Raw genomic sequence first — 15,984 nt, 5'->3', positions numbered from 1 at the left:
TGCAATGCTTTAAAATGTCAAGGAAAATAGAAATAAAAAGTCATCTTAGTTTCATTTTGCCTCCTTTCAGTTCTTTCCTTCTATATTTCATTTACTTTGTTGATGATTTTCTCTGATTTCGCAGCTCTTGAGATCCCCACAGTTTGGTGGGAATGTTACATTTTTTGGGGAACCCTTGATGCTATTGTTGATGGAAACTGTTTGTTGCGGTAAAGCTCACTGAACACAGCAGATTGAGGTGCTGCCTGTCATAGATGCTGGAGTTGTTGGCCTACGAGAGGACACTGATCGCAGATTTACACTGCTGTACAACAGTATGCAAACCGTGATCCTCACCATTGGATCCAAATCAGGTCAGAAATGTGGGAAACCTGGTGTCCAACAAAGTTGTGCAATTACACTAATGTTCCTCTCCACCTTTGCTGCAACATACTGACCCAGGTGCATGAAGATTTTTGCTGGTAGGGAGTTGATCTGCAGGACAAAGCATTAGACGTTAGTTGAGCTGCAGTGAGATTCTTGTGCGCAGTTTCCATTTTTTATTATTCATTTACAGGATGGGGGCATCACTGGCTAGACCAGCATTTATTGTCCATCCCTAAATGCCCAGAAGGCAGTGAAGAGTCAACCACATTGCCGTGGGTCTGGAGTCACGTATAGACCAGACCAGGTAAGAATGGCAGTTTCCTTCCTTGAAGGACATTAGTGAACCAGACTGGTTTTTCCTGACATTGGATTCATGGTCATCATCATTAGATTTTTACTGAATTCAAATTACACCATCTGCCATGGTGGAGTGTCGAACCCACAATATTACCTGGGTCTCTAGATTAACAGTCCAGCAGTAATACCACTCGGCCATTGTCTCCCTGTGGAATCCACATTATAGGAGGGATGGGATAGCACTGGAGAGTTTCAGTTATTGCAGTGAGATTGGATAGACTCTTTGGAGCAGAACAGACTGAGGTGGGCAACGCAATTGAGATGTATAAAGTTACGAGAGGCATTGCTAAGGTAGCCAGGAAAGAACTTTTCCCCTTCATGGAGGGATCCATGATCAACATTTCATTACTTATATGCTGGAGGTAAGGGCAGGATGGATACACGAGTAGCTATGTCCTCAAGCTTACACCTCTGGCTTCAGTCTGGTGACATACTCCAGGAGTTGAGAGCTATGTGAAACCACAATAAGCATGTCCTTTGTGTCCTACATGTGACACTTGATGCATTATGTTCTGTAAGAGCTTTAGCACTCTGGCGCTGCCCTACAATGATGCCGCGGTGCTGCTTTCCACAGGGTATAAATAGCACAGTGTGTGTAGAGTTAATTAAAAAATAAATCGATTAAAGATGGAAGATCGTTAGAGTTCAGGGAACTGCCTCCTGACAAGGTAACAATAAAATCGGAACCAGCTATTGAAATAGAGTTCAACAGAAACCCAGGCCTGAATGAGGGGCAATGTTTTTACACAGTGGGTGGTTTGCAGGTGGAATGAACTACGTGAGGAAGTGGTAGGTGCAGGTACAGTTATAACATTTAAAAGGCATTTGGAAATGTACATGAATAGGAAAGGTTTAGTGGGATATGGGCCAAACGCAGGCAAGTGGCACTAGTTTAGTTTGGGAAATCTGGTCGGCATGGGAAAGTTAGGCCAAAGGGTCAGTTTCCATACTGTATGATTCTGTGAAGACAGCTCTTGATCTTGATCTTGCCATTTCCCCAAGCAGAACTCAAATTCACAGTTGTGGCCCTAAAGCTACACTGCCAAAGGCGGGAGGCCTTCAAAGATTTGAAATTCAGGTTAAACCACACTGCTCTTTAGACTTCAGTGTTGGTCTTACTCTTCAGTTGGGCAGTAGGTAGAGTTTGAGCTCAGCTGCAGTAATATTGTTTTCGCACAAGTTCTGCTCATTGGCTCCTGTGATAATATCATGAAGCAGTCAAACAATCCCTACAGTGTGAACCATTCAGCCCATTGACTCCACACTGACCCTCCAGGAAACATCCCACACTAACACACCATCCCCCGCCTTTTCTCAGTAACCCCACATTTCCGATGACTAATCCACTTAGCCTGCACATCCCTGGACACTATGGGCAATTTAGCATGGCCAATCCACCTAGCCTGCACATCTTTGGATTGGGGGATGAAACCGGAGCACCCAGAGGAAACCCACGCAGACATGGGGAGAATGCACAAACTCCATACAGACAGTCACCCGAGGCTGGGATCGATCCAGGTCCCTCATGCTGTGAGGTAGCAGTGCTAACTACCGAGCCACCGCCCTATAGTGTCAATTGACACCAGAGTTATTGTATTAATAGTGTGCCAATGTGAGCTCTCTGTTAGCAAGTCACGTACTTCCATGGGGACCAGAATGTTATTATCAGTAATGTTACTCAATGATCAGGTACAGTTCTTTGCTGGAGATAACAGATAGATTTGAAAAGCAAAAGTCAGCAGCATGATGGAATGCTCTCTATCTCCTTGGATAGATGCAGCCCAACAAACTCAATCTCGTTCTGGGAGAAAGCAGCCTCCTGAACTAGCACCTCACGTTCCATCTTTAAACTTTCATTTCCCCTCACCATGAATGCAGACTGGTGCCTGTGTGCAGCATCACAAGACAGCACTCACCAAGTACCAATCAGAAGCCCCTTCCAGACACACAGCCTCTGCCACTTTGAAGGACAAGGGCAGCAGATGCATGGGAGCACCTCCACCTCCAGGTTCCCCTCCTCGTCTCACACTATCCTGACTATATATCCGTTCCTAATGGCACTGGGTCTGTCTCTACACTCCAGTACAGCAATGGTTCAAGAAGGCACTCTCCCCACCCCCACCACCACCACATCCTCAATTTTAAACTGACCCTGCAAGTGATGTCTGTGTCCCATGAATAGATTTAAAATCCCTGAAGTAGGTGTTGCATATTTTGAGATCAACACCTTGCAGAATTGAGGATTATTAATCGACTTTGTTTGTATGTTGGAGTAACGAGCTTTTCAAGATAACCTGAATGGCATCAACACCCCGCGAGGAGGTAGCAGGGCGTGCCTTCAGTTTCGAACTTTATACAATATTTGAGGAGTTCTTGCGCATGGGAATGAGAGGTCTGGAGCATTATTGGCCATGAGTGACTGTAAAATAACTTCAGCAGCTCATAGAATAATCACAGGCCAACCGGATCCATTAATTCAAGGATAGAAAGATGAAGGCTGTTTTTTTTAAAACAATCCCTGTAAAGTCAACAACCCCAACTCCACCTTTTGGTGTCCCATAGTGTCCAGGGATGTGTAGTTTGAGTGAATTAGCCATGGGAAATGAAGGTTTATAGGGATAGGGCGGGTGGGTGGGTCTGGGTGGGACACTCTTTAGAGGGATTCAATGGGCTGAATGGCCTCTTTTGACACAGTCAGGATGCTACAGAGCAGTGTCTTTCAACTGGACAAGGGTATAAACTGGGATTCCCAGCTGGTCAGCCCTAAAACTGTAGCTTTCTTTGATTTATATGTTAAAGAACAGATGAGGACGTATGGGGCATCATGAAGGTGTCACTGCAGTATTAGCACTTCAATGTATAACTTTTAACCTTGTTCTTCCTGTCTACCTTGTTCTTATGATTCTGTAGCTAGGGACTTGTACATAAGATGATGCTGTGTGTTGGCAACATTGCTCACTTTTCACTGCCTGCCTGTACTTTTGTACTTGAATACACATCGCAATAAGATCAAAATCAAATAGAAATGTGCAGATGACACAAAACAGTGCTATGGTAGTTATCATGAGGATAATAAAGTTGCAGAGGACATGGCAGGCAGGTTCCATTTCTCGAGTGAAGTGTTACATATTTGGTAGAGTACACAAGGAGAAGAAGCTTAAGTAAAGGCTCCATTTTGCAGGCAGTTGCAGGAACAAAGGGTCCCAGGGGTATACATGCTCAAATAAAGGAGGTAATGTGGTTAACAAGGCATAGTGGACTTTCAAAGTAGATGTATAAGAACACAAATGTAAGGAGGTAATGATACTTCTTTACCAAGCACTAGTTCAGCCTCATCTGGAGATTTGAGTCCAATTCTGGGCAACACACATCAGGAAAGAAGTGAAGACTTTAACAAAGCTTTCAAGAAATGTTATAAGACTATTTCCAAAAATGGGGCATTTCAGTTCTCTGGATAACTTGGAGGGTATTTGGATTTCCACTTGGACGGGGGGGATTAGTTGAGGTGGCCACAGGTAGGCTATTTTAAAAGGCCTGGCACAATCTTTTGGGACTCTGTCATCATCAAAACATAAAACAGCAAAGACCTCTGACTGTCACACCCACTCAGCACTCTAACACATACCCCCATGACCCATCCACACCAACTCATCACACCATCCACACAACCATCCACACCAACTCATCACACTGCCCCCCCAACCATTAGCACCAATTCATCACACCACCCACCCAACCATCCATACCAATTCATCACACTGCCCACCCAACCATCCACAACAATTCATCACACCGCGTACCCAACCATCCACACCAATTCATCACACCGCCCACCCAACCATCCACACCAATTCATCACACCGCCTACCCAACCATCCACACCAATTCATCACACCACCCACCCAACCATCCACAGTAATTCATCACACTGCCCACCCAACCATCCACAGTAATTCATCACACCGCCCATCCAACCATCCACACCCATTCATCACGCCGCCCACCCAACCATCCGTACCAATTGATCACACCACCCACCCAACCATCCATACAAATTCATCACACCGCCCACCCAACCATCCACACCAATTCATCACACCACCCACACAACCAACCATACCAATTCATCACACTGCCCACCCAACCATCCACAATAATTCATCACACCGCCCACCCAACCATCCGTACCAATTCATCACACCGCCCACCCAACCATCCGTACCAATTCATCACACCGCCCACCCAACCATCCATACCAATTCATCACACCACCTACCCAACCGTCCACACCAATTCATCACACCGCCGACCCAACCATTCATACCAATTCATCACACCGCCCATCCAACCATCCATACCAATTCATCACACCGCCTACCCAACCATCCACACCAATTCATCGCACCGCCTACCCAACCATCCACACCAATTCATCACACCACCCACACAACCAACCATACCAATTCATCACACTGCCCACCCAACCATACACAACAATTCATCACACCACCCACCCAACCGTCCACACCAATTCATCACACTGCCCACCCAACCATGCACACTAATTCATCACTCCGCCCATCCAACCACACACACCAATTCATCGCACCACCACACAACCAACCATACCAATTCATCACACCGCCCACCCCACCATCCATACAAATTCATCACACCGCCCACCTAACCATCCGCACCAATTCATCACACTGCCCACCCAACCATCCATACCAATTCATCACACTGCCCACCCAACCATCCACACCAATTCATCACACCGCCCACCCAACCATCCATACCAATTTATCACACTGCCCACCCAACCATCCACACCAATTCATCACACCGCCCACCCAACCATCCATACCAATTCATCACACCGCCCACACAACCATCCATACCAATTCATCCCACTGACCACCCAACCATCCGCACCAATTCATCACACCGCCTACCCAACCATCCATACCAATTCATCACACCGCCCACCCAACCATCCATACCAATTCATCACACCGCCCATCCAACCGTCCACACCAATTTTTCACTCCGCCAACCCAACCATCCGCACCAATTCATCACACTGCCCACCCAACCATCCATACCAATTCATCACACTGCCCACCCAACCATCCACACCAATTCATCACACTGCCCATCCAACCACACACCAATTCATCACACCACCCACACAACAATCCACACCAACTCATCACACTGTCCCCCCAACCATTAGCACCAATTCATCACACCACCCACCCAACCATCCGTACCAATTCATCACACCGCCCATCCAACCATCCATGCCAATTCATCACACCACCTACCCAACCATCCATACCAATTCATCACACTGCCCACCCAACCATCCACAGTAATTCATCACACCGCCCATCTAACCATCCACACCAATTCATCACACCACCCACACGACCATCCACACTAACTCATCACACTGCCCCCCCCAACCATTAGCACCAATTCATCACACCACCCACCCAACCATCCATACCAATTCATCACACCGCCCATCCAACCATCCACACCAATTCATCACACCGCCCATCCAACCATCCATGCCAATTCATCACACCACCTACCCAACCATTCATACCAATTCATCACACTGCCCACCCAACCATCCACAGTAATTCATCACACCGCCCATGTGACCATGCACACCAATTCGTCATACCGCCCACCCAACCATCCGCACCAATTCATCACACTGCCCACCCAACCATCCATACCAATTCATCACACTGCCCACCCAACCATCCACACCAATTCATCACACCGCCCACCCAACTATCCATACCAATTCATCACGCCGCCCATCCAACCATCCACACCAATTCATCACTCCGCCCATCCAACCATCCACACCAATTCATCACTCCGCCCACCCAGCCATCCATACCATCCATGCCAACCTGTTCTAAACTTTGGTGTTTGGGTACCCACTACAGCCAGTTTAAACAGTCTGAAGCGATTTTGAGGCAATGCATCAAGAATTAATAGTTTTGGGATGATTAGGGATGGTCAGCCTGGATTTGTGCATGGGAAATCGTGTCTCACTAACTTGATTGAGTTTTTTGAAGACGTGACAAAGAGATCGATGAAGGCAGAGCGGTGAACATTATCAATACGACTTCTGCAAGTTATTTGACAATGCTCCACATGGTTCTCTTGTTAACAAGGTTAGATCATGTGGAATCCAGGGACAGCTAGCCATTTGGAAACTTAATTGACTCAAAGGAGAACCAATGGTGGTGTCAGAGGGTTGCTTTTCAGACCAGAGACCTGTGACCAACGGTATGCCACAAGGATTGGTGCTGGATGCATTGCTTTTTGTCATTTATGATTTGGATGTGAACACAAGAGGTTTGGTTAGTAAGTTTACAGATGACACTAAAATTGGAGGTGAAATGGATACCCCAGAGTACAACAGGGTCTTAATCAGATGAGCCATGGAGCAGCAGATGGAGTTCAATTTAGATAAAAGTGAAGTGTTGCATTTTGGGAAAAGCAAATCAGGGCAGGATTTATACACTTAATGGTAAGGTCCTGGGGAGGGTTACCGAACAAAGAGATGTTGGGGTGCAGGTTCATAGTTCCTTGAAAGTGGAGTTGCAGGTAGACAGAACAGTGAAGAATATGTTTGGTATGGTTGCTTTTGTTGGTCAGTGCATCGAATATAGAAGTTGGGAGGTCATGTTACAGCTGTACAGGACATCGGTGAGGCCACTTTTGAAATACTGCATTCAATTCTCATCTTCCTGCTATGGGAAAGATGTTCTTAAACATAGACGGGGGCAGAATAGATTTACAAGGATGTTGCCGAGGTTGGAGAGTTTGAACTATATGGAGAGGCTAAATAGGCTGGGGCTATTTTCCCAGGAGCATCGGAGGCTGAAGGGTGATCTCACAGAGATTTATAAATTCACAACGGTTTTGGATAAAGTGAATAGCTAAGATCTTTTTCCCAGGGATGGGGGAATCCAAAACTAGAGGGTATAGGTTTAAGGTGAGAGGGAAAAGATTTAAAAGGGACCTTAGGGGCAACTTTTTCACGTGCATGTATGGAATAAACTGCCAGAGGAAGTGGTGGAGTTTGGCACAATTATAACATTTAATGGCATCTGGATGGGTATGTAAATCGAAAGGGTTTGGAGGGATATGGGCCAAATGCTGGCAGATGGCACTAGATTAATTTAGGATATCTGGTCAGCATTGATGAGTTGTACCAAAGAGTCTGTTTCCATGCTGTACAGCTGTATGACACTGTGCTTCTTCCCATAGTTTTTTCTCCATCATCCTGTATAGTTCTGGTGCCAACTCATGCCAATGCATGATTCCCCAAACCACCACTGCTTGTCTTTGCAATGTCTACATCTGCTCATTAAATATAACCCATGAGTCCGATGTTTGCCAAGTGTCAGTGATGAAGTTGATTCGAGTGAATAGAGCTGGGCTTTTGAATGTGCTGCTGCTTGAGTGAGCTGATTACATGGCCCAAACCACATAGATCTGGAAGCTCTGGTGCCCTTTTGATAAGGTGAAGAGTCCATAGTTCTGTGCAAAACCAAAGGCTGCAATCTATAGCAGGATCATAGGAAGGCACTTTCATGTAACAGGGCAGTGGTAAATAAGTAAGGGGAGGGGCTAATGATAACATGTGACTGAGTGCAGCTTGGAGTAATAGATTAGCAGGGTAACTGTAAGAAAATGCCCTGGATCAGGCAGCTTCACATACCCATCAGGACTGTATGCGACTCAACCACTCGGACCACTAGGCTCCATTCTACTGAATAACATTCCATGCAACACCTTCTTCAATGTTTATCTCCCACTGTGTTTGGAAGAAAGAAGGTAAATGAGGGTGGGAGTGATACAGTGGCTTGGCTTATCCTCATCGGTTTTTCTGGAGCTGTCTCCTTCCTTACAATTTCAATAGATGTTTAATGACATAATCCTCAAAGCTATCATTACATTAGTGTTGCTTGCCTGCTTCAGCAACCTATCGCTATCACAGTGGGGGGACCTGTAACTTCAGAAGACAGTTTTAGGGGGCTTCTGGCAGAATGATTGGAGGATCAGTAGAAAATCAACTGAAAATTGGTTGAGTGATACTTCCCCCGAGTTGTGTGCTCGGTATGTGCTCTACCCGCCCACTGCATGAGCTGTCTCCCACATGGGCTATCTCCCACACAGCCTGCCTCCTGCACGGCCTGCCTCCCACACGGGCTGTCTCCCACACGGGCTGTCTCCCACACGGCCTGTCTCCCACACGGCCTGTCTTTTTGAAAGTAAGAATTGAGTGTGCCGGGCCTGTTTTCAGTATTGGTATGTACAGACCCAGGAGCATCAGGGACAATATGGGTTAAGAGAAATACTTCTACCAATATTAGTAAAACCCACAAGGCCTCAAGGGAGAAAATGCCAATGATGTTGCCAGAGAGCGAGAAAGCATGCGAGAGAGCGTGCGAGAGACAGAGAGAGAGAGAGTCCATTTGTCATGGCTAGGATATGAGTGTAAATATGGTCATGAGCACCACCCTTTGTTGAAGCTTCAAGAGCAGTTGGAAATAATTTGTAGTTGGAATTAGGCCATTCCAGAGGGCAATTATTTGTCAGTCACATTTGTTCTAGGTCTTGTGTAGCATATAGTCCTGATGAGTATGGAGGGAAGCCTTCCTCCCTTTTAGAGGCGTTAGTAAACTGAATCAACAATAGTTGTCACGGTCTCCATTACTAAAATGGTTGCATTCCAAATGTATTAATTGAATTGAAATTCCACCTTTTGCCATGAGCATTAGACTGGGCCTCCAGGTTACTAATCCAACATTGTCACTCCATCAACACATGATTTATTCCCAAAAGCTACAGGTGACTTTCCCTTACCATACAAATCTTTATGATTAGATGTTTGCAAATCTATCTGTTTAGGGATATTATTGTACACCTCTGGAACAGTGAGATTGAATCTGGGCCTCCTAATACAGAGGTAGAGACGTCATCATTGCACCACAAGAGTCCCATCTGGGTGATGATAGATATTTTTTGAATCAGAGATGTTATTATATACCTCTGGAGCAGGTAGAACTTGAACTCAGCTCACCTAGCCCAGAGGTGGGGACACTATCTCTGTGCCACAAGAGCCCTCTTTGCGATGTTATCAAACATTCTCTTGTATGACACACCTGATGGATACGGAGATATATTGTCAATCACTGCTGAATCCATGTGGGCCGTTCTAAGTTCATGCCCCATGTCCCACATCAGGCCCATCTTTCTTTCTACCTGAAGGAGGGACCACACAGCAGCTTGTTGTACACTGCCCAGAAGCAGCCATTACTGTCATTGAAATGTTAGCTTGTGCTGCCTGGCCCTATAATGTGCTGCGGTATATGTATTGTTACAGATCGAGCCCCAGTTCCTTTCTGCTACATGCTAACCAGGAATTTCTCCTGCACTAACTGCCGTTAGCTAATTAATCTGTAATAATAAATAGGCACCAGCTTTTCTGCTGCATTTGGAAACGTTATTTATTAACTTCCTCTGGTTTATATTAAGCTACAGTTTAAATATGCAGTCAGTCACCCAGAATAATAGTGAATTCTGACTGCTTGTTTGTTTTAAAGCAAACAGCTGATAACATCAGTAATGTTTGCCCATTTTGTTTTGGTTTGAGTTATACAGAAAGGCAGGATAGGCTGAGACTTTTTTCACTGAAGCATAGGAGGTTGAGAGGCAACCCGATAGAAGTTTATAAAATAATGAGCGGTAAAGATAGAGTTAATGTCAGTTGTCTTTTCCTGACGATGGCGGAGTTCAAGACCAAGGGGGCACATTTTTAAGGTGAGAGGAGAAAGATTCAAAAAAGATATGACAGGCAAATTTTTTTTTACACAGAGGTTAGTTCACTAGTGGAATGAACTTCCTCAGAAAGTGGTGCATGCAGGTACATTTACAACATTTAAAAGACATTTGGATTGATACGTGAATAGGGAAAGTTAGGAGGGATACAAGCCAGGAGCAGGCAGGTGGAATTGATTTAGTTTGGAATTATACATTTGGCATGGACTGGTTGGACTGAAGGGTCCGTATGATACTATAACGCTATGATCCAATGACATCTTGCCTTTTAGGTTGTCAACCTTCCCAAATCCCTCCATGAAGTCGCCCTCTCTCTGTCTGTATGATTCTCCTCAATAATGCCCCCCAACCCTGAGATATCTGCACGTTTAAAAATTTTCATTCCTTATGCATCCTCAATTTTGTTATCATTCCTGCACTGAGGAGAGAGCATCAGGCAATTGAAGACTTCATCAAAAGCCCTTACCTTTAAGGACACTCCTAAAACTCTAAATGTTATGTTATTTGACTTGACCTGTACATGTGTGGCTTTGCACGATGTGTTAATGCTCCCGTGTAGCATCTTTAGATGTTCGTCTACATTAGAGGTGCTGCATAAATATTGAAATTGCTGTCCCTTTTTGAGATCCAATTTCAAGAATTTCCTATCTTTACATTCCTTATGCCCGGTGATGTTTTTCATTTTGTCAGTGTAATGGACCAGACCAAACCCTCTCTAATATATTCAGAAGATAGCCTAAACCCTAACTTTTCCTTATTTTTAAAGGCAAGTGTAAGGCGTTGCATTCCAGATGCAAGTTGATTGGTCAAACTACGAGGCTAGAAGCAAAACAATTTATTTTTACACTATAGTTACAATACAAACAAAAGAACATTTGGAATAATTTAACTCTATTGGAAAACTTAGCTGAGTAATGGATTACTTAACTACTAAACAGCAACTGTTCCAATATAGGAACAATACAAATCTACTCCAAAACCACAGGAACATCCCATGAACATACCCTTTATAAAGACAAGTTCAGCAAAATAGATTGCCTCACATGCAATTTTAGTAGCAGGAAGAGAATCCCAGCTTTTAGCTGTAACAGAGAGAGGAATAATAGCTTTCACATTGAGCTTCAAGACCCTTGCAACTGCTCCTGAGTCTGGAACAGAAAAATGAACCTGGTTCTGTGGGAGGTTGACCCCACTCATTCAGGCTACTTCTGTTGTTCCAACTTTTGAAAAACCCCCAAGGCCTGTTTACTTTATTGGTCTGGAACAGACTACTCAGTATATCTGTCTCAACCTCTCTTCATTAAAAAAAAGGACAAAATACACTTCTTAAAGCTACAGCATGGCCACACCAGCTGCTAAAATATTCTGTTAAGGCTATCGACTGGGCAAGGTGGCTATTGGTACTCTGAGGGCAGAAAGGCTATCTCTGTTGTCTGGGCATTCAGGGTATCTCTGCTCAGTGGGCAGTGCTGTACAAGAGCGCACAGGTCTTGTGCAGTGGACAGCAGCCCCGTCTCTGAGTCTGAAGCTCCAGGTTCATGTCCTACTCCGGCCCTTGGTGGCTAAACAAGGTTTGTTTGCAGTATCTAACCCAAGGTTCATTCATAACATCCAGACCAATGGAAGCTGGTGAGAGCGAGAGCGATTCCTGGTCAGCTGCATCATGGTAAGGAATTGGAGCACCTGCCAAGATCAGCCATAGCTCCAGACGACAATATGCAGAGAAAAGGGTGTGTCACCATGGCAACAACCATAACTAGCTTACTTTGACAGTCAAAGTGATCGATGCTGTTGAAGACGGGATAGGTTCAGGACCTGCCTCCTTGCCCCTTCCTGTGGGAGAGATTGTGGGTGAGACCCACCCTCAAGCAAAGGACTGAAGGACAAAACAGTATCACAGGAAATGCCCCAACCTCTAGGTCACAATAACTTCCACCAGAGAGGGTGCCAGATATCTTCATATTTGTGGTGATACATGACGTGTTGCTGAAACAAACATATGGTATAGTTAATGAAGCAGAAAAATATGCAAATTATAGTGGTTACTGCTTTTATCACTGAGTGGATTCATGTCATCACTGCTGGTGTGCTGTACACAGCTGCTCCCAGGCTCTGTCCGTGTGCGTATCATTTTCAGTACAATTTTCAGTTTCTCTTAGAGCTGGTGAACCTGGGCACAGGACACACTTGGCCAGCACCTCAGACAGCAGCACACACACCGAGGGCTTGATCTCCTGCAAGCTGACAGTGCTGCACTCATTGTAATGGGCCCAGGTGGGAAGACCCTCCCCTACAATCCACTCAAATAAATCATGGACCAGTGAGTTCATGACATGCATGCCCTTGGGGGAGATGCTGGTATCGGGTGCATCTGTTCCATCGCTTTGTAGAGGGAGTAACTCTCTATCCTGGACCTTCTTCCCTTGCCACTCCTGGCTGACACCCTCATCACTGCTTTCTTCACACTCTCCTTGGCAACCCATCCTTTCTTTTCCTCAACCAACCATGGTGACGGTCAGCTTCAGATGCACCCTTTGCTCAGTAGTAACTCGATGTCTGGCAGATCATCCCTGTCTAATGGTCCCTTCCCTTCCCACAAACTTCCATCCCCTACCCTGAGCTATGAAAGTCTCTGATTAACACAAGTATAGGAGCTGACTGTATCTCAGTACGTGTAGATGCTACTGTACAATGTGCTTAATATAGTTGCCTCACCTCCTGATGGAACCCTGAAGTCAGTCCTGTTCCGATATCCCCGAAAACTCGATTGGCGCCTTACCACCTTGGTTTACAGTTACCATACTGTCTACACTGGGTGTACCTTGGCACCTGTTTATAAGGGAGAGGCAGAGGGAGCACATTGTTTGTGGGATCCTGCTGTGCATAGCCTGGCTGCTGTGCATTACTGCATTGCAACACTGAACAAAACAAAGGTACTCCATTGGCTGAAAGGTGCTTTGGACTGTCACGAGGATGAGAAATAAGCTGCAAAATACAGTTCTTTTTAACATGAAACTAATGTGTGAAAAGTGCTTTCATTACAAGGCACCTGATAGCAAGCTTTGGAAGATGTCCAAATACTAGAAATGTTCTTGGTACCATCATCGAGTAAATACAATGCCGGGCAGTGGGATAAATGGCCTCGTCATTGTGGATAGAGCCAGTTTCCCTCGTTTTGTTGTAAAACTGATGCTATCAAACAGGCTGTAATAAACCTCTCAGGTTCTCTTCTCAAAGTCTTCAAATGGAAGCTCTTGAGATGTGTATATGGAATATTCATGGCGGTGTTGTCCTGGGAGAGGCTTTGTGTATCAGCCGAGACAAGAGCCATTGATATTTGTTCTGAAAACTAACAGCACCACCCGATCGAGATTGTGAGATGTTGCCCTGGAGACAAGGCCTGGGGTAGACTGCAGTCCATCAGCAGTGATTTATATGCCTATTTAAACCCTCTGACAAAACCATTAACTGTGCGAGTGAAACTTGAGCCATTTATGACGAATGTAAGAGATGGAATTACAGTTGTAAGCTCACTGGCAGCTCTTTCATTTGTAATGTGAGCTGGAGATAGATTTTATGATGTTTTCTTAGCAATGTGCAATGTCTGAGCTGAGATGATCACACAGTCAAGACCAAGAAACATGATTGTATCAACCACAGTTGTAGCAGCCTGGACATTGCAAATCTGTCTTAGCTCATGAAAAACACCCCTTGGTGAGGGTCTATGAGTGTGAACTCATGTCCAGGGTTTAACCATCTGTATTTTGGGTGTAACTACCACTCTGCCTGGATTCTCTCTCATGTGAAATACAGTAGCCACTAGCTAACAGGTGAGATGATTGGAAACCACCTCGCTGTGCAAACAGGGAATGAACCAGAGCTCAACAAAACCAGAATGTCCATCTGAGGAAGGGACCAGACCCAAAACATCAGCTTTCCTGCTCCTCTGAGGCTGCTTCGCTGGCTGTGTTCATCCGGCTCTACACCTTGTTATCTCCATCCATCGGAAAATGTGTGTTGTATAGTAACCCACTGTGTTTGTGATTCATGGCTTTCTAAATGTGTCAGTGAGGGGTCAACCTCTGGGAGGGTGGGTCACACTGGAGCAGGGCTCTTCACCACTGGCTGGTCCACTGATGATTTACTGATGAGTGTTGATGGTGACTACGATGCTTTCCCTCCCACTGTTGTCCAATGTTTATAGCTCAGTCATGGCATTCTATCCCTTCCTGCATTGGAGACATGCAGAAGAGGTTCACCAGGCTGTTGCCTGGGATGGAGCATTGCAGTGATGAAGAGAGACTGGATAATCATACAGAATCCCTACAGTGTGGAGGGAGGCCCCTCATTCGGCCCACTGAATCTACTAGCCCTCTGAGGAGCATCCCACCCAGACCCACCAGCCACCCCCTAACCTATCCCTGTAATCCTGCATTTCCCATTGCTAACTCACTACATCCCTGGACAATATGGGTAATATAGCATGGCCAGTCTGACCTGCACATCTTTGGGCTGTGGGAGGAAACCAGAGCACCCGGAAGAAACCTACGCAAACACAGGGAGAACATGCAGACTTCACACAGACAGTTGCCTGAGGCTGGGATCGAACCCGGGCCCATGGTGCTCTGGGACAGCAATGCTAACCATTGAGCCACTATTCGATAAGCTTGGGTTGCTTTCTTTGGAGCAGCAAAGGCTGAGAGGCACTTGATAGAGGCGTATAAGTTTATGAGGGGCATGGACAGGGTAGAAAGGAAGCAGCTGTTCCACTTCACTGAGGTTTAGAGGGGATCTGAGGAAAAGCTTTTTCACCCAGAGGGTGGTAGAGATCTGGAATGCAACTGTCTGGGAATGTAGTTGAGGTCTCACCCATTTCAAGAAGTACCTGAATGAGTATTTAAACGTCATAACATTCAAGGCTATGGGTGTAGTGCTGAAATATGGGATAAGTGTAGTTTTACTGTGGCTTTGGTAGAACAGACTTGATGGGCCGAAAGGCCTCTTCTGAACTGAATGATTCTTCGATTCCTAACCCAAATATTCAAGCCCCAGAACAAAGGCTTGAGTGCATCTTTGAGCTGATACTGCAGAGCATTACGGAAAGAGTGCTTCACTGTCAGAGGTGCCAGCTGTTGGATAAAGCGTCAGACCAAGACCCCATCCCATTTCTTCAATTATTCAAGATGCCCTTGGTACAATTTTCAGAGGAGAGCAGGGACCTCCAAGAACTTAAAACAAAGGTCGACAGATGCTGGAAATCTAAAGTTAAAATGGAAAGTGCTCGAGAAGCTCAGCAGGTCTGACAGCATTCGTGGTGAGAGACATCAGAGATTTGAGTTGCGGAATCAGAAGAAGAGTCTTGGTGGATTTGAGACACTAACT

The 15,984-nt window shown here is 45.5% G+C and overlaps 1 protein-coding gene across 4 annotated transcripts in view; it reads left to right on the top strand.

Moving 5' to 3' along the window:
* The window catches only part of LOC125466670 (endothelin-converting enzyme 1), a 294,487-nt gene that overhangs the window by 22,204 nt on the left and 256,299 nt on the right, over nt 1-15,984 (top strand). Inside the window, exon 1 of one of the 4 annotated variants that reach the window (XM_059638041.1) lies at nt 613-670. The exons of the other annotated variants lie outside the window; for them this stretch is intronic. The gene's annotated coding sequence lies outside the window, so the exon portion shown is untranslated. Of the gene's footprint in view, nt 1-612; nt 671-15,984 lie in introns of those variants that run through there. 4 annotated transcript variants of the gene reach the window in all.

The sequence above is a fragment of the Stegostoma tigrinum genome, chromosome 28, assembly GCF_030684315.1.
Source record: "Stegostoma tigrinum isolate sSteTig4 chromosome 28, sSteTig4.hap1, whole genome shotgun sequence".
Taxonomy (NCBI): Eukaryota; Metazoa; Chordata; class Chondrichthyes; order Orectolobiformes; family Stegostomatidae; genus Stegostoma; species Stegostoma tigrinum.
The sequence above is the reverse complement of the archived record's forward strand: the minus strand, read 5'-3'. Positions and strand labels throughout refer to the sequence as shown.